Below are 27,432 nucleotides of genomic sequence, written 5' to 3'. Positions count from 1 at the left end.
AAAAGTCTCTAGGTCCAGAAGGCTGATACTCACTGTTTCCTGATCTCTGTGAAGCCATGTGCAAGGGCAGTCAACTTCTATACTCCAGTTTCCTGTGTCCTGGATGCTTTGGAGGCTTTCTGTAAATGTTCCAGGAAGATAGAACAGAGGTCACCCAGCCAGACAGTAGCCGGGACCCCACAAAAGGGGCGCTTGCAGTTCCAGGTAGATTTCCCAGGGATGCCACAGCCCTCAGGCTAGGTCCTACTCCCCCAAGAACAAGAGACCTCTGCTCTGGGTTCCAGCCTATTTATACCCCCCCAGCCCCCTGCTGGTCACCTGCCATATTGATCAGGGATTGCCTGGGAAGATATTAACATGCAGGCAGGGGTCATGATTTTCCCTATTCTAAAAATAAAGATGGAATCCTGGGTGGGAGTGGTGATTATGCAGATTGCCATACCCGATTCGGCGAAGTGCATCCAAAAAATTCAAGTCAGAACAAACAACACCAAAAGCATAAAGCACCTCTAAGACTACTAATGCATTTATTCTGGGCATAAAAATACAATTGACTGTGTGTGCCCGCTATCCCCTAAAGGGGGGTCCCCTGAACCCTACCAACTCTTCCGCCATCAACACGCCACCTCATGCAATAACCGCCCCACCCCCAAGGCCTGTCCCCCACTACAGCCTCCCAGAGCAAAGTCTGTCCCCTTAATCCCTCCTGATCTCCAGTCCTCCCCTCCGCAGGTGGCGGGCACACACAGTCAATTGTATTTTTATGTCTAGAATAAATGCAGTAGTAGCCTTAGAGGTGCTTTATCCTTTTGGTGTCATTTGTTCGGTCATGATTTTCTTACCCACTATGTCCCAGGGTCCTCTAGGAGACAGGGGGAAGAAATTGAGCTCATACCAACAGAACCCACAGCAGACCTAACTAATCAATTAACGCTCTCCCTACCTACAGAGGGGGGCAAAAACTACATTACAACAACTGTAGCTGCATGGGTCACTACATAATAATAATAATACCAATAGTGTGTGACTGTGGGGGGGGGGGGGGGGGCATTAGAGTGTAAGCTCCTCTGGTGCAGAGACTGATGTGGCTGGCTTAGTTTTCTCTGTACAACACTGTGGTACATGTCAGAGCTATATAAATGTATAATGATAATAGTGTGCATGTGTCCTCAGCCTTCATATTTTGTACTTAAAAGTGTCCCTCTTTGGAACACAGGTGGTTTACTATTATTATTATTTTTCATCCTCATACAAAATTGTCCAGTATCCAGGAAACCTTTAACCCGTCCATAGATAGTACAGGAGTCTGGAGTGTTTGTGTAGTTCAGTATTAGTCCAATAAGGATATCATTTTACACAACCTTTGTATCTGAACTCCACACCCCTGATAAGCCTTGAACAGGTTCTCAGATTTTTATGACAGCGTTCAGAGTTCTGTACACACTCCGAGCGGGGACAGATCTCACAGGAGGCTCAGAGCTCATCAATTTCCCTGGATAACTACTATGTACTGATCCTGCAGCAGATTTCTTTAAAGAGACACTGAATGGAGCAGAAGGTCCTTTAGAAAACTCTAAAGGATTCTCTAGAATTTAGGAAGGATCCCAAATCTGAAACCATGTCACAAGGCAATGTCAGGGGGACACAGCCACCAAATACCACGACTGGAAAGTCTTCTAGTGATGGAGCCTATGGATCACCTACTGCAAAGCCAACTACTGCAAGTGAAATGAAAGACCCTGACAGGAAAGCAACACAGTTTATTCAAAAGTTAAAGCATAATAATGTTTATTCATTTGATCGACTTGGAATAAAGAGGAGAGGAGATAGTGAAGATCCAACTGTAAATACAATGCCTGTGGGGACAATCAAGTATCCCAACAAGGACCACCAACCAGATACGAGCTCTGAACTACAAGGTAGAAAAGAACAAAGACCCAGAGCAAATATCACAAAGGCAAGTCCAGAGAACTTTGAGAACATGGGAAACATCAATATTTTACCGAGGAATAGGCAAAGGATAACTCCAGGAGAAAATGAAAATGGTACAACTGAAGAATTTCCTTTGGTGGAGGAATACCAGAAGTCAAGGGATGTAAATAATGCAATTACAACTGCAGCTTCACACTCATATGAACCTAAAGAAAGCTCTCAGCAGCTCCCAGAAAAGAAAAAACCTAAAGTAGCACAGAGACCACCGCCACCAGAGAGGGTGACATCAAGAGATAAATATATAAATGTCCCACTGATGGACGTAGGTGACACATCCAAAGGAACAGAAGACATTACACCTAAACAGAGCCTACAGTCTTTGTCTCTAGAGGAAAATAGTACAACCAGAAAATTTCCTTTGGCAGTGCTGCACCAGTCAATGAATGCAAATAATGCAACTACAAGTGAAGCTTCACACTCACACAAACCTAAAGACAGCTCTCAGCAGCTCCCAGAAATGGCAAAACCTAGGCCAGCAATGAGAAACCCACCCCCACCCCTACACCCACCGGAGAATGTGACACCAAGAGATAAATTTATGAATGCAACACAGGTTGTCATTAATGACAAATCCACAGGGATGGAGGACATTGCATATAAACTGAGCCTGCTATCTTGTGCAGAGGAAATGGAAAATAGTACAAAAAGAAAAATTCCATTGGTGGAGGCACAGCAGTCAAGGGATGCAAATAATGCATCTACAACTGGAGGTGCACACTTAAATGAACCTAAGGAAAGCTCCCAGAAGGAAAAACCTAAGGTACCATCAAGAGCTCCACCCCCACCACCACCACCACACCCACCAGTGAGGGGGACATCAAAAGACAAACCTATGAATACCATACCAATGGCCAAAAGTGTTACATCCTGGACAGAGGATGATCCAACTAAACACACCCTACAATCTTCTCCACATGGACCTAAAGAAAGTCCCCAATACTTAGGAAAGACAAAACCACCAAGACCTTCACAAACCCCAGTGAAAAGGGCGACGTCAACAGACAATCTTATGAATGCCACACAGACAGTCAGAGGTGGCACATGGCGAGGGACAGAAGACAGTCACCCTAAACACACCCTACAGTCTTCCTCACATGAAGCAGCTCAGTAAGATGTTCCAGAATTTTATTTCCAGCAATTATTTCTGTTTTTAAACTTTTGTGTGATGATTACAAAGTATTTTAAGTTTTGCGTATTGGAAAAGGTTAAAGTGGACTTTGCATGAATATTCATGGTGGTACTATTTGTAATCCACTCAAGTAAAAACACTAATGCCGCGTACACACGGTCGGAATTTCCGGCAGAAAAAGTCTGATAGGAGCTTTCGGACAGATATTCCAACCGTGTGTATGTGCTTTCTCTGTCGGAATTTCCGACGGACTTAGATAGAGAACATGTTCTAAATTTTTCAGTCGGAAATGCAGACGGAGCTTATCCCATTGGCAAGTCCGACCGTGTGTACGCGGCATAAGGCAAAGAAAGTAGACCAGATTGCATATACAAGGGAATACATGTTCTAAGATGAGAATCACACCTGTTTCTCCATTCTTTAGATTTTTCTTTAGACTCATTTCACACTGAGGTGGTTTTCAGGCGTTTTTGTGCTAGAAATAGCCTCTAAATAACTCCTGAAAACCGCCTCCCATTAATTTCAGTGTAACTTTTCACACTGGGGAAGTGCGCTTGGGGGACCTTCTGTAAAGTCCTGCAAGCAGCATCTTTGGGGCAGTTCGGGAGCGCTATATACAGCGCTCCCAAACAGGGCCAGACCTGGAAAAAATTTCATACCAGCCCCATAGCATTATTATACCAGCCCAACAGCATAACTTTCTTGTTCATGAAAGGGAAAACCATGTAGTTTACCCTTTCATGAACAAGAAAGTTATGCTGTTGGGCTGGTATAATAATGCTATGGGGCTGGTATGAAATTTTTTCCAGGGCTGGTTTTTATGCCCAGTCTGGCCCTGTTTGGGAGCGCTGTATATGAAAGATATGAAAGCACATAGGGCTTTATATATATATATATATAAGAGCAAATTCCAGTTGAAAGTGGTCAATCATCAAGGGGGACACCATGAACTCGAAAACGTGTGGGGGGGGGGACTCTGTTGACCAGAGACCACCTTCTGCAGAAAAAATTACACTAAGGTAAGGGGGGGTTACTGATATAAGGGGGAAACCTTTATATCAGATCAGTGGCTCTGGTTTTATTCTATAGTCTCCTCACCACAGTCCACACACGTCTGACTTCTCCCACGACCCCCATCCTGCTCCCATTCTTGACTTCTCTCCAGACTCCCTCAGAGACTGCAGACATGATACAGGAGATGTCAGAGGTTGCGGACATAATACAAGAGTTGGTTAGAGACTGAGGACACGATACCAAAGATGGTAAGAGAATGCAGACATGCTACAAGAGATGGTCAGAGACTGCAGACATGATACAGGAAAATAATGCAGCCTCACCAGTTCTGAACAAATGCAGCCTCACTGTGCCCATCAAATGCAGCCTTATTGTGCCCATCAAATGCAGCCTTATTGTGCCCATCAATGCAGCCTCACTGTGGTTATTAATTGCAGCCTCACTGTGCCTGTGAATTCAGCCTCACTGTGCCCCTGAATGCAGCCTCAGTGTGCCATCATTGCAGCCTCACTGCCCATCAATGCAGCATCTTTGTGCCCATCAAATGCAGCTTTACTGTGCCCATGAATTCAGCCTCACTGTTCCCACCATTGCATCCTCACTGTGCCCATGAATGCAGCCTCACTGTGCCCACCATTGCAGCCTGTGCCCTTGCATTCAGCCTCACTGTGCCCACCATTGCATCCTCACTGTGCCCACCACTGCAGCCTATGCCCGTGCCTTCAACCTCACTGTGCCCACCATTGCAGCCTGTGCCCTTGAATTCAGCCTCACTTTTCCCAGCATTGCATCCTCACTGTGCCCACCATTTCAGCCTATGCCCGTGCATTCAGCCTCACTGTGCCCTCCATTGCAGGCTCACCATTGTAGGACACACAGCACAAAGCACTAGAGGGAGAGAGCAGGAAGCAGCCTTTTTTTTTACTAAGAGAGAGAGAGGTATTTTAAGATACTTCCAAGCAAAGACCAGTATCAAGTCATAACACACGGGACTATAAAGTGATAAAAAAGGTGCAAGCATTCACTTAAAGCAGCTGACAGGTTTCCTCATATCTCTTTTCTTCCTCTACATTTACTCACTTTTAGATCACTTATGGAGACTGTAGAAATACATTTGCTATTTAAAACCCAACTCTACTTTTTTTGTAACAGTCGGCTCACCATTGTAGGACACACAGAGACATCTCCCACGATGTATCACGGAGCAGGGTATGTGTTCAGGGGCCGCGCTGTTACAAGGCCCCGCCCCCCTAGATCGGCTCGTGTGATAGGTGGAACCTTCAATCTACTATCACATGAGTCGATCTAGGGGGGCGGGGCCTTGTAACAGCGCGGCTGCCGAACACATACCCTGCTCCGTGATACATCGTGGGAGATGTCTCTGTGTGTCCTACAATGGTGAGCCGACTGTTACAAAAAAAGTAGAGTTGGGTTTTAAATAGCAAATGTATTTCTACAGTCTCCATAAGTGATCTAAAAGTGAGTAAATGTAGAGGAAGAAAAGAGATATGAGGAAACCTGTCAGCTGCTTTAAGTGAATGCTTGCACCTTTTTTATCACTTTATAGTCCCGTGTGTTATGACTTGATACTGGTCTTTGCTTGGAAGTATCTTAAAATACCTCTCTCTCTCTTAGTAAAAAAAAAAGGCTGCTTCCTGCTCTCTCCCTCTAGTGCTCTGTGCTGTGTGTCCTACAATGGTGAGCCTGCAATGGAGGGCACAGTGAGGCTGAATGCACGGGCATAGGCTGAAATGGTGGGCACAGTGAGGATGCAATGCTGGGAAAAGTGAGGCTGAATTCACGGGCACAGGCTGCAATGGTGGGCACAGTAAGGATGCAATGGTGGGCACAGTGAGGCTGAAGTCCCGGGCACAGGCTGCAATGGTGGGCACAGTGAGGCTGAATGCAAGGGCACAGGCTGCAATGGTGGGTACAGTGAGGCTGAATGCACGGGCATAGGCTGAAATGATGGGCACAGTGAGGATGCAATGCTGGGAAAAGTGAGGCTGAATTCACGGGCACAGGCTGCAATGGTGGGCACAGTGAGGCTGAAGGCACGGGCATAGGCTGCAATGGTGGGCACAGTGAGGATGCAATGGTGGGCACAGTGAGGCTGAATGCAAGGGCACAGGCTGCAATGGTGGGCACAGTGAGGCTGCATTCATGGGCACAGTGAGGATGCAATGGTGGGAACAGTGAGGCTGAATTCATGGGCACAGTAAAGCTGCATTTGATGGGCACAGTGATGCTGCATTGATGGGCAGTGAGGCTGCAATGATGGGCACAGTGAGGCTGCATTCACGGGCACAGTGAGGCTGAATTCACAGGCACAGTGAGGCTGCAATTAATAAGCACAGTGAGGCTGCATTGATGGGCACAATAAGGCTGCATTTGATGGGCACAATAAGGCTGCATTTGATGGGCACAGTGAGGCTGCATTTGTTCAGAACTGGTGAGGCTGCATTATTCTCCTGTATCATGTCTGCAGTCTCTGACCATCTCTTGTAGCATGTCTGCATTCTCTTACCATCTTTGGTATCATGTCCTCAGTCTAACCATCTCTTGTATTATGTCCGCAACCTCTGACATCTCCTGTATCATGTCTGCAGTCTCTGAGGGAGTCTGGAGAGAAGTCAAGAATGGGAGCAGGATGGGGGTCGTGGGAGAAGTCAGACATGTGTGGACTGTGGTGAGGAGACTATAGAATAAAACCAGAGCCACCGAGCTGGAGCAGACTGACTGAGCCCTGCATGGTGCACCTAAGAGGAGGTCAGTGACAGAATCGCCAGGACAGTCTGAGGGGGGTCACTGATGTAAGGGGGGCGTGAATGCAATAATCTAAGGGGGCACTGATCTGATATAAAGGTTTCCTCCTTATATCAGTAACCCCTCCTTACCTTAGTGTATTCTTTCTGCAGAAGGTGGTCTCTGGTCAACAGAGTCCCCCCCCACACGTTTTCGAGTTCATGGTGTCCCCCTTGATGATTGACCACTTTCAACTGGAATGCTTTTATGTATATATAAAGCCCTATGTGCTTTCATATCTGCCCTATGTGTTTTAAACTATGTGGTTTTCCCTTTCATGAACAAGAAAGTTATGCTGTTGGGCTGGTATAATAATGCTATGGGGCTGGTATGAAATTTTTTCCAGGGCTGGTTTTTATGCCCAGTCTGGCCCTGTTTGTTAACCCCTTCTTTGGGGTTAAAAGCGCTCCACTACCGCCGAAAAGCGGCGCTCCTGCACCGGTAAATCGCCGCTAAAACGAGTGGTGCTTTACCGCGATGGCGGGGCGGCCCAGTGTGAAAGGGGTCTTAGTTTTTTTCACATGGAGAGGCTACTAAAAGACCTATTACTAGACACACTAAGTCCGTACGTATGGTTGGCAGTGGGAAAGCCACACATCATTTACCATCATAAAAAAGGTTGTCTTATAAAAGCTTATTTACAAATTGTCAAAATATTAGGACCAAAAAAAAACATTCTTTGCAAAAAAAAAAAATGATCCAAAATAGAAATATGCGTGTACGTGTGTATAGGGTCATGTGCAGATGGCTTTGTGTTGGCTCATCCTAGTGGACCCAGTATCAATATGGTGGTGGGTCTGCCCAAAAGATATTAGATCCCTATTTACAGAGTTACATAGTAGGCGAGGTTGAAAAAAGACACAAGTCCATCAAGTCCAACCTGTGTGTGTGCTTTTATGTCAGTATTACATTGGATACTCCTGTATGTTGTGGTCGTTCAGGTGCTTATCTAATAGTTTTTGAAATTATCGATTCCCCACCGCTGAGACCACAGCCTGTGGAAGAGAATTCCACATCCTTACCACTCTTACAGTAAAGAACCCTCTACGCAGTTTAAGGTTAAACCGCTTCTCTTCTAATTTTAGTAAATGGCCACTTGTCCTTTTAAATTTCCCTTTAGCTGAAAGGTTTTATCCCTATTGTGGGGTCACCAGTACAGTATTTGTACATTGAAATCATATCCCCTCCCAAGCGTCTCTTCTCCAGAGGGAATAAGTTCAGTGCTCGCAACCTTTCCTCATAACTAATATCCTCCAGTCACTTTATTCGTTTTGTTGCCCTTCTCTGTACTCTCTCCATTTCCAGTACATCCTTCCTGATGACTGGAGCCCAGAACTGGACGGCATACTCCAGGTGCGGCCGGACCAGAGTCTAATCAATTTAATCAAAACTGTCTATGGCCTTTTTATCCTCTTGGCCTGTTTATTGTTTCCATGTATGGACCATGACCTCCTATAAAAATTAGTTTTATTAAAGCAGAAGTCTAGTCTTTCTTAGAACATTGTGAGCAACCCAAAATAGAGCTGCTGGCTAGTTTTGGGTTTCCCTGCCTACCAGAGAGGCTATTATGTATTAGGGATGAGCCGAACACCCCTCCCCCCGGTTCAGTGCGCTTCACACCAGAACATGCAAACAGACAAAAAATTTGTGTGAACACTGTTAAAGTCTATGGGACAGAATGTGAAAAATCAAAAGTGTATTTTTTTTTAAGGCTTATATGCAAGTTATTGCCATAAAAAAAGTGTTTGGGGACCCGGGTCCTACCCCAGGGGACATGTATCAATGCAAAAAAAAGTTTTTAAAATGAACGTTTTTTCGGGAGCAGTGATTTTAATAATGCTTAAAGTAAACAATAAAAATGAAATATTCCTTTAAATATTGTGCCTGGGGGTCCCCTTAGTCTGCCTGTAAAGTGGTGCATCTTGTGTTTTACTGTGCCACAGCAAAATGACATTTCCAAAGAAAAAAATGTCATTTAAAATTGCTTGCAGCTGTAATGTATTGCCGGATCCCCTTTGGGGCTGGTATGGATATTAAGGGGAACTCCACAGCATTTTTTTTTAAAATGGCGTGGGGTCCCCCCGAAATACCATATCAGACCCTTATCTGAGCATGCAGCCATGGCAGGCCAAGAAAGGGGGGGATGAGCGAGCGCTCCACCCCACTCTCCTGAAGCATACCTGGCCTCTTGCCCTCAACATAGGGAGGATGCTTTGGGGTCCATAATCCGTTCCAGGAGACTGCTTATAATCCAAAGCACTCGCATATCAAAGCGAGTTTCCCCATAGAAGTCAATGGAAACTAAAATAATTTGTTCCACATTGACTTTTATGACATGCAATACCGCATGTGGCCAGAGGTGGGGGAGCGCCGGAGAGATTCTGAAATACTCGGAGACTGTTTGGCTGCATTCGGAATCCCTCGGAAAGGCTCAGAAACACTCGAAAACAGAGTATTTCCGAGTATTTTTGAGTGCTTCCGAGTATTTCCGAATGGCTCTGATCGGCTCCGGCACCCCCGCACATCTGGCCAATGCGGTACTGCACACTGCAGAGGCTTGAATCCTGCTCGTTTTGCGAGACAACACTCGCAAACCGAGTCAGGATTTAAAAAAAATAATTACTCGTATTACAAAACAATTGTTAACCGTGTTACTCGCAATCCGAGGTTCCACTGTATATATATATATAGATATATATATATATATATATATAGATATATATATATATATATATCTATATATATATATTAGACCAGAGGTCTCAAACTGATGGCCCTCCAGCTGTTGCAGAACTACAATTCCCATGAGGCATTGCAAGGCTGACAGTTACAAGCATGACTCCCATAGGCAGAGGCATGATGGGACTTGTAGTTCCGCAACAGCTGGAGGGCCGCTAGTTTGAGACCCCTGCACTAGACTGATCAATAGTAAAAAAGCAGCACACATTACACATTGTTAGGCCCACAATTAACCTCTTGATTGTGCCTAGATTTTTACCCCTTCCCAGCCAGTGTCATTAGTACAGTGTCAGTGTATAGTTTTAACACTAATCACTGTATTGGTGCCACAGTGGCAGTTAGTCAGTTGTGTCACTATCACAGTCCCACTATAAGTTGCTGATTGTCACCATTACTGGTATAAAAATAAATATTCTGTATATATCCCATCGTTTGTAGGCGCTATAGCTGTTATGGGAGCCCATTGATTTGAATAGAGTTTTCACCAGAAGTCGGATCAAGAGGATCACTTGTGTGCTGAGAATCTTGAGGGGGAACCCAGTGAAAATGTAAAAAAAAATTGTGTGAGGTCCTCCCCAAGACGATATCTTAAGGGGAACCCCTACACCAAAAAAAATGGCGTGGGGGTCCCCCCCAAGATCCATACCAGACCCTTATCCGAGCATGCAGCCCGGCAGGTCAGGAAAAGGGGCGAGAGCCCCCCTCTCCTGGACCATACCAAGCCACATGCCCTCAAAATGGGGGGTTGGTGCTTTGGGGCAGGGGGGGCCCTGCTCACCCCCACCCCAAAGCACCTTGTCCCCATGTTGATAAGGACAAGGGCCTCTTCCCGACAACCCTGGCCGTTGGTTGTCGGGGTTTGCGGGTGGGGGGGCTTATCGGAATCTGGGAGCCCCCTATTATAAGGGGGCCCCCAGATCCCTGCCCCCCACACTATGTGAATGAGAATGGGGTACACACTCACCTGGGGAAAAAAGTGTCAATAAAAAAACACACTACACAGGTTTTTAAAGTAATTTATTAGGCAGCTCCGGGGGTCTCTTCTGACTTCTCTGCACTCTCCGGTGTCTTCTGCCGGGCTCCTCCGCTATATTCTGCTTGTTTGCCCGCTCTTTTGCTATCGGTTGCCCGGTCTTCTCCATTGTCTTCTTCCATCTGCTCTTCTTCTGATGTTACCTTGACATTCTCTCCCGCTGTAATATATGTTGCGGTGCGCAACGACTTATATAGGCATAGGGTGGGTTCACCGGGTGATGTTCCGGGGCATGACGGGACTGTGACGTCAGAAACAGAATTTGTGTCCCCAGCAGTTTAGGGTTCCCAAAAACGCAGTGTTAGCGGGATCAGCCCAGATACCTGCTAGCCCTTGCGTTTAGCCCCTCCGCCCAGCCCAGCCCAGCCAAAAAAACAAGCACCTCTGTCCCCCCGTGCTCAGGCGCAAAGGCAGACGCAAGCATCGGTCTGGTGACATAAGCAGTTGTTGTAAACAGCAATTGCACCATGCATGTGAGGTATCACCGCAAAGGTCAGATCGAGGGCAGCTCGAATGGTAACCTGTAAAGGCTTTTAAAAATGTATGTAGTTTGTCGCCGCTGCACATTTGTGCGCAATTTTAAAGCATGTCGTGTTTGGTATCCATGTATTTGGCATAAGATCACCTTTTTTATTTCATCAAACATTTGGGCAATATAGTGTTTTAGTGCATTAAAATGAAAAAAAGTGTGTTTTTTCAAAAAAAATTGCGTTTGAAAAATTCGTTATGCAAATACTGTGTGAAAAAATATCCACCATTTTAATCTGTAGGGCCTTTGCTTTAAAAAAAAAATATATAATGTTCAAAGTAATTTTCTTGAAAAAAAAAATATATTTTTTTGTAGTAAACAAAAAGTGTCAGAAAGGGCTTTGTCTTCAAGTGGTTAGAAGAGTGGGTGATGTGTGACATAAGCTTCTAAATGTTGCGCATAAAATGTCAGGACAGTTCAAACCCCCCCCAAATGACCCCTTTTTGGAAAGTAGATACCCCAAGCTTTTTGCTGAGAGGCATGTGGAGTCCATGGAATATTTTATATTGGAGCGTCCAGATGACGTCAGAGTGATGAAACGCGTAGGGCGCGTCAGCACATGCTTTTGCATCACTTCCGGTCACGGATCTTAGTGTCAGCAACAAATGCCTTTTTTTACCTTGCTGAATGTGAGTACCTTTTCGTGATTTTAAACAATAAATTTGTTGAAGCAATATCACACTATTGGCACCTTTTTCTCCTATACCTTTCATGAAACTTGGGACAAGAGGGACAACTATTAAAACACCAGGAACATCCAACTCTCAGATTGCTGCACAGTGGCAAATACTGTGAACGTTCCATACCCCAAGAGGGGGGGAGCTCCGGTGAGTGCGGTCATTATAAGAGCACAGAAAGAGCACGCATGCTGTGATCACTCTTAAAAAACAGATTATATTGTTTTCCACCAACACAGAAGCACTTTATTATTTTTTGGATACCAAATGAACTCTATATCGGTAATAATAGTATTTTACATTCAGATTAGAAATTTTATTCACAAGTTTTGCACTAAAGCACTTTAAATCACCAATGAAATTATGTATAGTTTTATAGTAACTCTTAGTGGGAATTCATTGATTTAAGATATTAACACAGGAATTATTCTCTTCACCACAGTTTGATAACTTTCAAATAATTTTTATTTTGTAAATGAAAGTTTCATACAGATTAACAACCAATTCAGTACATAAATCTCATACAGTCTCAGAAGTTACATACTTCAAAGTGACAATCATTGACTTTCCTTTACAGGGATCGTTAAAAACCAAAAATAAGGAAACAAAGTATAGAATAGTAACATAAAAGGAAGCATGGTAGCCTAGGCGTGCGTTAAAGAATGGGTTAGGGGCTTGATATGGCTAATAAGCTTTCCAGAGTGGTGTAGAAATCAAGAGACGACCACAGGAACGAGGGATTCAAACTCAGACCCCGGTCCTATGGACAGACCACCCCAATGGGAGCATACTGTGGCCTGCCCAGTAGGCCCGGGTTCCAGGTTCCTGTGTCATTGCCCCAATACTACCACTGAACCATACTAAGTCATTCGCCCCTTGAGAACTGTCTATGGTTTTTGCGTACAAGTGTCTTGACTGAAAACAAGCCTCATGGCCTAGTGTTTACAGGAAAGACTACTACATTAAAAGTTAAATTATGATATCAAAAAAATTATTAATGAGAAACAACCACCCGGTGCCAGGCAACTTCTGAGAGAACTTGACCCTTGTTATCCAGTAGAGGAGACAAGAGAGTCTTCGGAAAAGAGAGAGGAAGAAGATGTAGAGAGGAGGGGTAGGTAGGGGGGGGGAAATACTCTGAAGAAGATTCTAACTCACAAAGGAGCTTTTAGTATAACCGGAAACAAGGGAACATTACTATATTTGGCCCATGGTTCCCAAATAGCGAAGAATGTTTCGTTTTTGTCATTTATTTTAGCTATGATTTGTTCCTGTGCCATTATCCACGACACCTTCCTTTTAAAACCCTGGAGCGAAACGCTAGGTTTCTTCCAGGACTTTGCTAAAGAAGCCTTAGCTCCCAAGAGGATAAAGAAAATTAGCTGTTGTGAAAATTTAGAAAAAGTCCCGATCTTCCCATTAAGCAGAGCAATGGAAGGATCAGGGGAGATTGTTTGCTGTAAAACAGTACTGATTGTGCAGAACACCCTTCCCCAGAATGATCCGATACGGGGGCAAGTTCACCATATGTGTATCATAGTCCCTTTCATCTCACAGCCCCTGAAGCACAGGGGGAAGATCCTGTAAAAATTCAGATAAGCGAGCAGGAACATAGTACCATCTTGTTATGACTTTTACACTGGCTTCTATCAATGATATGTTTTGTAAACCTTTGAATGATTTTTCAAACCTGATATACCAGTCCTGTAACGTCAAGGAGTTGTCTAAGTCCTCCTCCCAGGCCCGGGCGTATCCCGATTTCTCTGCTGAGGATTTTAAGGCAGTATAGATTATAGAAATTCCTCCCCTCGGACTTCTGTATTGGAGCACCATTGTTCAAATGGAGTCAAAGAGGACCTTTCTTGATTTTGCTGTCGAATGGAGCGAAGGTAGTGGTAGATTTGGGAGAATCTGAAAATCTCAGATTCGGGCATGTCTAACTCGTTCCGACAGTGGTTCAATGTGATCGAACCTCTGGGGGAGAGAAAATGGCCAATCCTATATAGGCCTTTGTCCGTCCACCATTTGAAGGCCCTGATTACCATCCCTGGCGGGAAAGCAGGGTTATGGAATAGGTGAGCTAGTGGTCTGATAGGTGAGATTAGGTTACGATGTGAAAAGAGTTTTGTACACAAGGCCATCGAATGGGAAAGGGTAGGTGATAGTATGGCTGGTCTATCCGTAGGGTTACACCAGAGAAGATAGTCGATCATGTTCCGAGGGGTAGCATGTCTTTCCATTGATAGCCAGCTTGGTTTCGGGTCTCTTACAAACGCCAACGAAATTTGGGAGAGTTGTGCTGCCTGATAGTAGCGCCATAAGTCAGGGAGGCCAAGTCCTCCCTGACTTTTAAGACGGGAAAGCATACTGGAGGGACATCTATACCCTCTTCGACCCCAGATGAAGCGAATAATTTCCTGATTAAAATTTGAGGAGGGTCGATTTCTTAATCGGAATAGGGAGTGAGCGAAGATATAAGAGACGGGGGAGGAGGGTCATCTTGACGGCATGAATTCTGCCTAGCCAGGACAGCCCACATCTGGCCCACTTATCCAGGTCTTCCTTACATTTACGGAACATGGGGGGTAATTAGCGCCAAACAGCTTTTGGATGTCTGGGGTTAAGTTGATGCCTAAGTAGGGAATTTCTGTGGACGCCCAGGGGAATTTAAAATTAGAGGAAATCTGATTAATTAGACTCTGTGGGACTGTAATGTTCAACGCTTTGGATTTAGTCATATTAACCTTTAGGCCAGAGACTATGCTGAAATCTTGGAGGATCTTATAGATCATAGGGGTGGAAATGAGAGGGGAAGTGATATAAAGGAGCAGGTCATCCGCATAAAGAGCACATTTATGCTCCTGATCGCCGCATTGGACCCCTTTGACATCTGGGTTGGCTGTAATCGCTATAGCCAGTGACTCAATTGCTATCGCAAAGAGGAGGGGGGAGAGTGGGCAACCCTGCCTGGTTCCCCGCCCAATAGGGAACGAGTCTGAATACCTTCCTAGGAGACGGACCTGAGCAGATGGGGTCGAGTATAGGGACTTAATGTAGTTCAGAAAGAAGGGACCAAATTCCCATCGCTGTAAAATGTCAGATAAGTATTCCCAGTCAACATAGTCAAATGCCTTGTGTAGTTCGATGGAAAGGAGGAAGCCCCGCTGCGGTGAGCCCCCGTCCCAACCCGATTTGAGAAGAGATATGATGTCTATCGTCCCACGTATTTGGTCCGGTCCCTGTCTGCCAGGGATGAAGCCCACCTGATCGTTATGAAAATATTTAGAGATGAAGCTCGCCAAATTTTTGTCAGGATTTTGATATCGTTGTTAATAAGCGATATGGGCCTATAGTTACCTAACTCACTTGAATCTTTCCCCGGCTTCGGGATCACCAAGATATATGCCGAGTTAAGATCAGGACCCAGAGGGGCTCCATCCCTGAGGGAGTTAAAAAACTTAGTTAGGTGGGGGGCAAGGTTAGGGGCAAATTTTTTGTAATACCCAGTAGATAGACCATCTGGACCTGGGGCAGAACCCGTTTTAAGAGAACCAATCGTATCCAATACTTCCTCCTCTGAGATCTTGTCCTCAAGAAGTTCCCTATGTTCCTTGGTCAAAACTGGAAGAGGTAAGTCCCTGAGGAAGCGATCCCTTTGTTGTGGTGATGGAGACTCAGAGGATTTATATAGGTCAGTATAAAATTGGGAAAAGGCTTCCATAATTTTAGTAGGGTTCTGTGTCAGGTCTCCTGATAGCGTTTTGATTTTGGGGAACGGTAAAGATCGTTGTTTTGGGTTGAGTTTGGCTGCTAGTCTGGAGCCCATCCGGTCTGATTGGTAATAGAATTTAGCTCCTGTCCATCTTAAGTGTTTTTCTGCTGCAGAAGTCAAGGCTAGGTTAAGGGTAGTCCTAGTGTGGTCAAGGGTCTCTAAGGAGTCTGATGTGGGTAGTCTCTTATGTGCTTTAGCCGCTGCCCTGTAGTCCGCTGTGAGTTTGAGAATGTCAGCCTTGTGGGCTGCTCTGAGATGTGAGGATAAGCTAATTATGTGGCCCCTAATTACCGGTTTATGGGCTGCCCAAACGGTGGAGGGGGAAACCTCCCCCGTTTGGTTAGTTCGGAAGTAGTCTTTGATGGCCTCTGCTTTGCCCAGACAATTGATGGGATCACTAAGGAGAGATTCTTGTAATCTCCAGCGTGGCGGGCCCTTAGAGGGTCCTCCTTTCTGGGCCACTACCAAGACCAACGCGTGATCTGACAACGGGGAATCAATAATCCTAGAGTTAAGGACAAGCGGGATAGTGCGCGAGTGTGTAAAGATGTGGTCTATCCTGGCGAAGGAGTTATGAGGGGCCTGAAAAGTGGGTGTAATCTTTTTTGTGTGGATTCGCTTCCCTCCAAATATCGGCCAAACCCTCCTCAAACAGAAGAGCCGCTATTCTAGTACTCTGTTTGGACGGGCGTTTAGATTTAGAGTTACCATTTGCTAGTCTATCAAGTGCGGAGTCGAAGGCGATGTTCGAGTCCCCTCCAATAAATATTGTACCTTTAAGGTGGGGTTGTAATTTTTTGAGTAACAGGTCGAAAAACTTTCTTTGACCTCTGTTAGGCGCATAATACAAAACAAATGTATAAAGTTCACCGTCAATGTATCCCGATACTAGCAGGAAACGCCCCTGGGGATCGACTATCGTCTCTGGTTGAGAGACATTCAAATGTATGGCAAAGCAGATGGCCACCCCTTTGGTTTTGTTTTCAGCTGAGGCCAAGAAGAATTGGGGATAGTTTTGGTGGAAAAATGAGGGTTTGTAGTTCACTGGGAAATGTGTTTCTTGTAAAAGCAGGACATCAGTGTGCATAGAGTGGTAGGACTGAAAAATCTTTCTACGTTTAATTGGGGAGTTTAAGCCTTGGGTGTTGTATGATATGATTCTAAGAGGAAGTTTCCGATCTTTTAAACTAGCCATAGTCCAGAGGGGAGTAAACTTTACATACCGCGGCTTACCGTTTCCCATGGAACGTGAAAGCTTTCCGTAATCTGTCTGAGATGCATGATGTCTGCTCGGGCCTGGGAAGAGGAGACCAGAACGTCCCCTGAGTCCGGTAGAACCTATAAAGGAGTACAGGAGGGTAAAGGAAGAGGGGGGGAGAGAGCGGGGAGAGAGCAGAGAGAAGAATAAAGAGAAGAGCGATTAAATTTGTGCAATCAATAAAAAACATCAAGAAAACATTAATCAAAACTGATAAATGTACTGAGGAGGTAGGAAAACCAACCTCACCCAGCCCAAAGAGTAGGAAGGACTGTCGTTCCTACCCTTACGGCCACTCGGGCCAGGGCCTCCCTATAACGGGGAGACCAAATAAGAGCCCAGGGGAACCAAAGGAACACCTGAGAGTAAGTGTAGGTGCACTGGGTCCACCACAGCCACAGTTCCTCGCAATTATCTAACCAAAGACTGCAGTCAGGTCTATTAAATACAAAAGACAGAGCGATCAAAAATAAAAGAAAAAAGGGGGTGAACGTGGAAAAAAACATTTTCATTATAGACCCCTTTTGTAATCTAATCAGTAGAAATATGACTATGGAAAAAAAACCCTTCTACAGGGGTAATTATTAATCCCTTTCTAAGGGAATCAGAAGGCCGAGCCTATCGGTGCCCGGGAGAAGGTGGGGGTCCCAAATCCAGGGCCCACCCTCCCCGGGAGAACTCAGGGACAATGAGTCTTTGACCGGGGAACTTTATGAAGAGCCCCCCACCCCCAGAGCCCATCGAGAGAAGCTCTTTAAACTTAGCCTTGCTCTGTGTTCAAACTAATCAAACATCATCATAAAAAATATAAGACATAAAAACCAAAAATAAAGAGAGGCCTAAGCCAACAAAAGTAAGTCTCGGAGCCAGTGGACCAAGGGAGAACAGAATCGTTCTACCACAGGGCCTAAAGCAGGCGCCCAACACCCTTCAAAAAACCTTGAACCATGTGGTAGAGGTAGAAATTCATGTTGGGAAATTTTCCTTCAACCTCTTGGAGCTTTGTTTTAGCCAGGAAGGCTGTAGAGGGCTTGCTGGAGGGGGTCTTTTGGTGGAAGATGGAGTACCCCTGCTTGACTGTGATGCCGATGGCTCCTGAGGGATGAGACCCAGCTGAAGAAGAATCCGTTCACCCTCCGCGAAGGTGGAGAAGCTGCAGTTTCTGCTCTTGTATGAAAAATTAAGTCTCACCGGGAACGACCATCTATAAGGGATCTCTTTTTCCTGCAGGAGTTGTAGTAAAGGTTTCAGAGCCCGTCTCTTCTGAACTGTATAGGGGGACAGGTCAGCAAAGATCTGAATTTTGTGGCCCAGAAAAGATAGGTCATTCAAATTTCTGGCTTTTCTCATGACTTCCTCCTTCACAGCGTAATAATGGGGCTTCACAATTGTGTCCCTCTGGAGTCCATCTTTACGGGGAGGTTGTAGAGCTCTATGGGCCCTGTCAAGCTCCAAGTGGTGCTCCAGGATCTCAGGGATAAGGTCTTTAATGAGGGTTTTGATGACAGAGTGAACCTCCTTTTCTGCTTCCAGAGCCCCCCTCACTCTGAAGTTATATCGTCTCGATCTGTTCTCCAGATCATCGATCTTAGCAAAAGCTGTCTCAAGTTGATCCTGCATGTCTTGCAATCTAGCTGTATTCTGATTGATCCAAGCCCCTGCTTGATCTGCTTTTTTCTCCATGTTGTTCAGTCTGATCCCAAATTGCTGCATATCAGCATGTATGGATGCTGTTATCTGGGCTGCGTTTTGTGCCAGGCTTTTAGAGAGCAGCTGAGCAAAGGCCTCCATCATGGAGGGAAAGTCAGTGGGTATGGGGGAGACTTCTTGGGCTTCACTAACAGAAAGCAGGAGGCCTGTGTGAGGGTCCATCATAGGGGTGGATGGGAGGCCTGCCTGCAAGCTGAACAGGAGGGATTCTGTGGAAGCAGGTGAATAGGCCTGAGGTAGAGGGGAGTTCAGGGTACCAGGCGACTGCGGTGGGGCATAGTCTTGATCTGCTATGGATTCGTCAGCAGCTGACGCCGCTCTGTGTCTTGGAGGAGCGGCGGCCATCTTGGCGTAGCTGAGCGGTCCGGGCGCGGCCGTCATCTGGCTCGTCAAGCTCCTTCTGGCGGCCCCCACCAGCATCAATCGGCTCCTGGAGGTGTCTCGCACCCGATGGCGTTGTTTTTAGGCTGAATGAAGCGCTCTGTCTGCGCTAGAGGAACGAAAGGGGCCGGGGTGGAGCGGAGCTTCAGTGGCTAGCGGCCATCTTGGAAGCTACCGCGCATGCGCCTGCACAGTTTGATAACTTATTGTATGTGTATTCCTTAGAATAATTGCACCAATATTTATTTATTTTTGGATAAAGTTTTACACGGTATTGAACGGCGCCATAACTCCTTTAATTTCTTTTTAATCTCATACTCCACCTGGTGGTAGTAATTGGTAGAGGCAGCAGTTCTTTTTCAAATTTATTTTTTTTATAATAATTATTTGTTTATTTATTTTTATATTTTGGTTTATTTTTCTTTAATTATTTAACTCACTTCCTTTGCGCGGAATCATTTTATACCTTATAGCTTGGGGTGTCTACTTTCCAAAATGGGTTCATTTGGGGGGGGTTTGTGCTAACTGGACATTTCATGGCCTCCGAAACTGTGATAGGCAGTGAAGAGTGAAATAAAAAATTTGCCCATAGAAAGCCTGAAGGCGGTGATTGGTTTTCGGGGTCCTGTACGCGGTTAGACTGCCAAAAAGTTTCACACATGTGGTATCCCCGTACTCAGGAGAAGCAGCAGAATGTATTTTGGGGTGTAATTCCACATATGCCCATGGCCTGTGTGAGCAATATATCATTTAGTGACAACTTTATGGAAAAAAATTAAAATAAAAAATCATTGTAATTTTCCCAAACCTTGTGGCAAAATATAAAATTATTCCATGGACTCAACATGCCTCTCATCAAATAGCTTGAAGTGTCTTCTTTCCAAAATGGGGTCATTTGGCTGGGTTTTGTGCTATGTTGGCATTTCATGGCCTCCATAACTGTGATATGTAGTGAGGAAGTGAAATAACCATTTTACGCCCTTAGAAAGCCTGAAGGTGGTGATTGGTTTTCAGGGTCCTGTATGCAGCTAGGCTCCCAAAAAGTCCCACACATGTGGTATCCCCGTACTCGGGAGAAGCAGCAGAATGTATTTTGGGGTGTCATTTCACATATGCCCATGGCATGTTTGAGCAATAGATCATTTAGTGGCAACTTTGTGCAAAAAAAAAAAAATCATATTCCCGCAACTTGTGGCAAAATATAAAATATTCCATGGACTCAACATGCCTCTCATCAAATAGCTTGGGGTGTCTACTTTCCAAAATGGGGTCATTTGGGGGGGTTTGTGCTATCTTGGCATTTTATGGCCTTCAAAACTGTGATAGGTAGTGAGGAGTGAAATCAAAAATTTACACCCTTAGAAATCCTAAAGACCGTGCTTTGTTTTCGAGGTCCTGTGTGTTTGGTTCTTTCCCGTTTATATCGCAAAAAATAAAAATCGCAGAGGCAAACAAATACCATCAAAATAAAGCTCTATTTGTGGGAAAAAAAGGGCACAAATTTTGTTTGGGTACAACATCGTATGACCGTGCAATTACCAGTTAAAGCAGCGCAGTGCCAAATTGTAAAACGTCCTCCGGTCATTGAGCTGCCAAATCATCCGGGGCTGAAGTGGTTAAACATAGCACGCTTATCTTCTAAAATCTTGATTTTAGAGCTGAGGCAAGAATGGCAGCATCAGATGGATCCCCCCACAGAAAATATTGAAGCAATATTTTGCAAAAAAACATTAAGCCCTGTTTCACACTTGTGCGGTGCGAATTGAAGCTCAGGTTTCACTGGGGAGATAACAATCTCCTGTTCAACGGATTCATTGCGTTTTTGCTCAGGATTAGAGAGCAGGGAGAGGGGGAGGGAGGGGGGGGGGAGAGGGGGAGGTGTAGTGAGGAGAAAGAGAAAATCCTTGTTCAGAACGCAATGCATCTGCGAATCAGATGCGTTCCCATAGGAGATAATAGGCTTGTAGTTCGCACCGCAATGCCCAAAAAACGCACACGTTTTTTGTGCAATGCGCAGTGCGAATGCAACGCACATATGTGAACCAGATACATTCATATGAATGTATTTTAAAATGTCCTGCGAATTAGATGCGGTGTAAGCCGCATCTAATTCGCATAGGTGTGAACCCGGGCTTAAAGCATTATTAGCTGACACAAACACAACATAACTTACAACATTCCTGCTAAGTAAAACTGTATTAAGGTAATAATTAAAGCTTTATAAGTGAATGGGGTCCTGGGGCTCATTCATGTGGGCCATGTGGCCTGTACAGTATGAATCAGTGGGTTGTTTATATGACTGGAGCCACCTGGAGTTATGCGCAGGCAACCTATGTTACACTATGTGGCTGTATTAACACATCTGCAGGTCCTACTTTGAAAGGTGTGTGGGTGCAGGTATAAAGTCCCCAACATAAACAGTGGACATTTGGGGCCCCTCACCCACACCTACCAGATTAAAACCTGCAGCTGTGTTCATATAACTGCTGTGTCCCCATAGAGTAGCAGGTGGCTCCGGCCGCATGAGCAAACTACTTATCCACATGGCCAGAGAACCTGTGTGAATGAGTACTCTTGTTTTTATTTATCCAATTTTTGTATTTTTTTACTGCTTTTAAACATTTTTAATAATGCAGTTGAACAGATGAATGAACAGGAAGTGTTATGAATTGAACACGGTGAGTCATTGGTACCGATCACTCACTATGTTCACTGAAGAAAGAGAAAAGGAAGGGGTTAGTAAATAGGACATATTTACCAATCCTTACCCCTATCCTGAGACTATCCCCCTATGTGCAGAGAGCAGAGAAGAAGCCGCTGCTGCGGGGGGTTAGATCCTCGACAGGGAGAATGATCAATACCTTGTCTGGGAACCTATAACCGGGAGTTGTATCATCACTTCCTATGTCACGGGAGAGCACCATAGGAGGAGGTCACTTGCTCCCTTCCATACCGGAGTATTTTGCATCAGCTCCAGAGTAGGGATGAGCTTCGTGTTCGAGTCGAACCCATGTTCGACTCGAACATCAGCTGTTCGGTCGTTCGTCGAATTGCGAACGATATGGGCCGTTCGTGCCAAATTCGTGTGGCGCGTCACGGCCCATAATTCACTGCAGCATCGCAGTGCATTGCTTGCTGATGATTGGCCAAGCATGCACTATGACCCGCATGCTTGGCCAATCACAGCGCCGCCTGAACAGAGAGCCGTAATTGGCCAAAGCCAAGGAGGCTTTGGCCAATTATGGCTCAGGGGATTTAGTACACGCCCCACACTATATAAGGCCGCCTGCACGGCGGCCCTGTGCAGTGTGTTCCGGTGTGCTTAGAGAGAGAGAGAGACAGTGTCATTTCATTTGAGTTAGCTAGATTAGGCAGGACAGTCAGTCAGTTAGCTGCACTTAAAGTGTATTGTGTATATATATGCATCCCAGGTGTTGCATATATATATATATATACACTGTATTCAGTTTAGCTAGATCCGTTCCTGTTATCTTCTAGACTATTTACAGTTAGTGCAGTGCGTCCTGCTCACAGTGTTCAGCTAGATCCGTTCCTGTTATCTTCCTACTGACAGGCAGGCTTGTCTTGTTACAGTATATAAAGCTACCTAAAGAAAATTACTGGTGTTCTTTTGATCCTATTAGTACCACGGTCAGGCAGCTAGACTATTTACATTTAGTGCAGTGCATCCTGCTCACAGTGTTCAGCTAGATCCGTTCCTGTTATCTTCCTACTGACAGGCAGGCTTGTCTTGTTACAGTATATAAAGCTACCTGAAGAAAATTACTGGTGTTCTTTTGATCCTATTAGTACCACGGTCAGGCAGCTAGACTATTTACATTTAGTACAGTGCATCCTGCTCACAGTTTTCAGCTAGATCCGTTCCTGTTATCTTCCTACTGACAGGCAGGCTTGTCTTGTTACAGTATATAAAGCTACCTGAAGAAAATTACTGGTGTTCTTTTGATCCTATTAGTACCACGGTCAGGCAGCTAGACTATTTACAGTTAGTGCAGTGCGTCCTGCTCACAGTGTTCAGCTAAACCTACAAGTTAGTTGGGTGCGTCCACCTCACAGTGTTCAGCTAAAGCTACCTGTAGAAGGTTGGTGGTGTTCTCATACTACAGGCAAGCAGTTGATTTTGCTAGCTGCAGTATCAGTACATATATATATATATATATATATATATATATATATATATCCCAGCTTAGTGCAGCTACAGGCCATTAGTATGTCTGGAAGGCCAAGAAGGAGAGGCAGACAGTCACAAGCCAATAAGAGAGGGCAAGCAGGCTCTGTGTCTAGTGCTGGTCATGGAGACATTGCATCCTCATCAGCACGTGGCCATGGGACACGCTTGGCCTTTTTTTCGGCAGCTGGCCGTGTGGAGCCGCAACATGCGGAAGACTTGGTCGAGTGGATGACCAAGCCGTCCTCATCCTCCTCATCCTCTCTCACCCATGCCCAGGGTGCTTTGTCTGGCAAAGCAGCGGCCTCTTCCCTCGGCTCAATGTCATCAGTGACTCCTTCCCTAGCTCCACCATGTCCTCCTGAGGAGTCCCTCGAACTGTTTGACCACAGTGTTGGGTACATGCTCCAGGAGGATGCCCAGCGTTTGGAAGGCTCTGATGATGATACTGAGCTCGATGAAGGCAGTAACATGAGCATGGACAGAGGGGGTGCCCAAGAAGGACAGCAATCTGGCAGTCATGCTCCCCCTGCTGCAGCATACTGCCAGGTTTGCTCCAGTGATGAGGAGGGAGGGGATGATGAGGTCACTGACTCAACGTGGGTGCCTGATAGGAGAGAGGAGGAGGAGGAGGAGGAGGAGGCGGCACATCACCAACGAGGCAGAATGCCCTCCAGGGGCCAGCCTAAGGGCAGCACATTGACTGCATCACACCCCAAAGCTCCACATGTGCAGGGCGCTACAGTCTCTGCGCGTTATTCAAAAAGTTCTTTGGTGTGGGCCTTTTTTGAGACGAGTGCATCAGATCGCACCGCTGCTATTTGCAACATATGTCTCAAGCGTATCTCACGTGGCCAAAACATCTCCCGCTTGGGTACCACATGCTTGACCAGACATATGTTGACCTGCCATGCAGTTCCTTGGCAAGCGTATCTAAAAGACCCACACCAAAGAACAAAGAGGACCTCTCCTTGCTCCTCATCAGCTGAGATTTCCAACCCCACTAGACCTCCAGTCCTCTCTGAGACCTGCACTGAGAGGAATGAAGGTGTAGAATTAGGTGTGTCACAGCCAAGTACTTGTGGGCAATCTGCTTTTGGTACACCGACGTCAGATTGTACCAGGCAAATTTCCCTGCCCCAGCTGCTGCACCGCCGAAAGAAGTTTGCTCCCAGCCATCCACATGCCCAGCGGTTGAATGCTAGCTTGGCAAAATTGCTAGCACTTCAACTGCTGCCTTTTCAGTTGGTAGACTCTGCCCCCTTCCGTCAGTTTGTGGAATGTGCGGTTCCTCAGTGGCAGGTACCCAAACGCCACTTTTTCTCACGGAAGGCGATTCCGGCTCTCTACCGGCATGTGGAAGGCAATGTCCATGCCTCGCTGGACAGGGCGGTCAGCGGTAAGGTGCATATTACCGCTGACTCATGGTCCAGCAGGCATGGACAGGGACGTTACCTAAGTTTCACAGCGCATTGGGTGACTCTGCTGGCAGCTGGGAAGGATGCAGGACAAGGTGCAGTAGTGTTGGAGGTTGTTCCGCCACCACGCCTCCAAAATGCTAATGATTGTGACACACCTCTCTCCTCCACCCCCTCCTCTTCTTCTTCCTCCATGGCCTCTTCCTCGGAACCAGCGGTACTCCGTAGTCGTTCAAGGGGCTACGCAAGTACGCAGGCCAAAAGATGCCATGCGGTGCTTGAGCTGGTGTGCTTGGGGGACAGGAGCCACACTGGGGCAGAGGTTCTGTCAGCTCTGCAGGGGCAGGTTCAGAGGTGGTTGACGCCACGCCAACTTAAGGCAGGAATGGTGGTTTGCGACAATGGCACCAACCTCCTCTCTGCCCTCCGACAGACGTCCTTAACTTGGTGTTGCAGCGGTTCTTGGGCAGGTACCCGGGCTTACAGGATGTCCTGAGGCAGGCCAGGAAAGTCTGTGTGCATTTCCGCCGGTCATATAATGCCAGTGCTCGGCTGACGGACCTCCAAAAGGAGTTTAACCTGCCCAAGAACCGCCTAATCTGTGACATGCCCACCAGGTGGAACTCAACGTTGGCCATGCTGCAGCGGCTGCACACGCAGCAGAGGGCCATCAATGAGTACCTGTGCGACTATGGCACCAGGACAGGGTCAGGGGAGCTTGGTTTTTTTTCCCCACGCCAGTGGGCCATGATCAGGGATGCATGCACTGTCCTGTCACCATTCGAGGAGGCCACGAGGATGGTGAGCAGTGACAGTGCATGCATCAGTGACACTGTCCCCCTTATCCACCTGTTGGAGCACACGCTGCGTGGAATAATGGACAGGGCACTTGAGGCAGAACAGAGGCAGGAAGAGGAGGACTTCCTTAGCTCTCAAGGCCCCCTTTATCCAGACAGTGTTCCTGCGTGCCCGCCGATCACACAGGAAGAGGACGAGGAGGAGGAGGAGGAGGAGGAGGAAGATTGTGTCAGTATAGAGGTGGAGCCTGGCACTCAGCATCAGCAGCAGTCTTTAAGGGATCAGTCCCAAGAAACACATGGACTTGTACGTGGCTGGGAGGAGGTGGCTCCGGACCATGTCGTCCTTAGTGACCCAGAAGACTCCGGACTGAATGCCTCAGCAAACCTACGCTACATGGCCTCCCTGATCCTGCAAAGCCTGCGTAAGGATCCTCGTATTCGTGGTATCAAGGAGAAGGACCAATACTGGCTGGCAACCCTCCTTGATCCACGTTACAAGGGTAAGGTTGCGGACCTTATCCTGCCATCGCAGAGGGCGCAGAGGATGAAACATCTTCGGGAGGCCTTGCAGAAAGGTCTGTGCAACGCGTTCCCAGAGACTGGGAGGTTACAAACTCCTGTTTCTGGACAACGTGTTGCTGAGGCTTCGGTCAGTCAAAGAAGGAGCGGTGGAGAAGGTGGCCGTCTGACCGATGCGTTCAGACAATTTTTTGGTCCGCAGCCCCAAGGTATGATCGGTTCCAGCAACCATCGCCAGCGTCTGTTTTACATGGTGCAGGAATACCTAGGGGCAAGATCAGACTTGGACACCTTTCCCACCGAAAATCCTCTGGGTTACTGGGTCTTGAGGATGGATCACTGGCCAGAGCTTGCACAGTATGCAATTGAGCTACTGGCCTGTCCTGCATCCAGCATTCTTTCGGAACGCACATTCAGTGCGGGCTTACAGTGTTGTGGCCACAGCAACACCTAAGGCCCAAATTTCTGCTGAGTATATAGGGCAGGACCCTACTTTCAAACATCTAACTTACAAACGACTCCTACTTGCAAACGGAAGGAGACAACAGGAAGTGAGATGAAATCTACCCCTAGGAAGGGAAATTCTTTCCTGTAAGAGTTAATATGGGAAAACAATTTCTCCTTTCCACTGATGCTTTCCAATCCTTGTTCCACAAAAAAACCCAAATTTTCAAAAAACATTTTTCATTGGGACAAAAAGTGAGGTGAAATCTTCTGAAGAGGAGGAAAGACAGCAAAACAAATGTCACAGGGGTGATAACCCTTCCCTATGTTTTCCAAAAAGCTTAAAAAAGATTTTTTGGCTGGAGCTAAACACGTTAAAAATGTACCCGTTCAAAATCACAAAGAGATTCTACTTAACAACAAACCTACAGTCCCTGTCTTGTTTGCACCGCCTGTATACTGCTGTTCAGAGTATATAGGGCCTTATGGCCCCACACCTTTCCTTATTTTAATTTGGGTGCGGGGTTCCCCTTAATATCCATACAAGACCCAAAGGGCCTGGTAAATGGACTGGGGGGTACCCATGCCGTTTGTCTCACTGATTTTCATCCATATTGCCAGGACCCGACATTACATTAAACCCGCAAGCAGTTTTAAATGAGATTTTTTCCTTTGAAAATGACATTTGGTGCAGGGACTGTTCTAAACACGGGAAACACGCGTCACTTTACAGGCATACTATAGACACCCCCCAGGTACGATATTTAAAGGAATATTTCACTTTTTTTTTTTTTACTTTAAGCATCATTAAAATCACTGCTCCCGAAAAAACGGCCGTTTTTAAAAGTTTTTTTTGCATTGATACATGTCCCCTGGGGTAGGACCCGGGTCCCCAAACCCTTTTTAGGACAATACCATGCAAATTAGCCTTTAAAAATGAGCACTTTTGATTTCGAACGTTCGAGTCCCATAGACGTCAATGGGGTTCTAACGTTCGTGCGAACTTTCGCTCCGTTCGCAGGT

This window comes from Aquarana catesbeiana, linkage group LG06 (assembly GCF_042186555.1).
Source record: "Aquarana catesbeiana isolate 2022-GZ linkage group LG06, ASM4218655v1, whole genome shotgun sequence".
Lineage (NCBI taxonomy): Eukaryota > Metazoa > Chordata > Amphibia > Anura > Ranidae > Aquarana > Aquarana catesbeiana.
Note: the sequence above shows the minus strand (reverse complement) of the source record.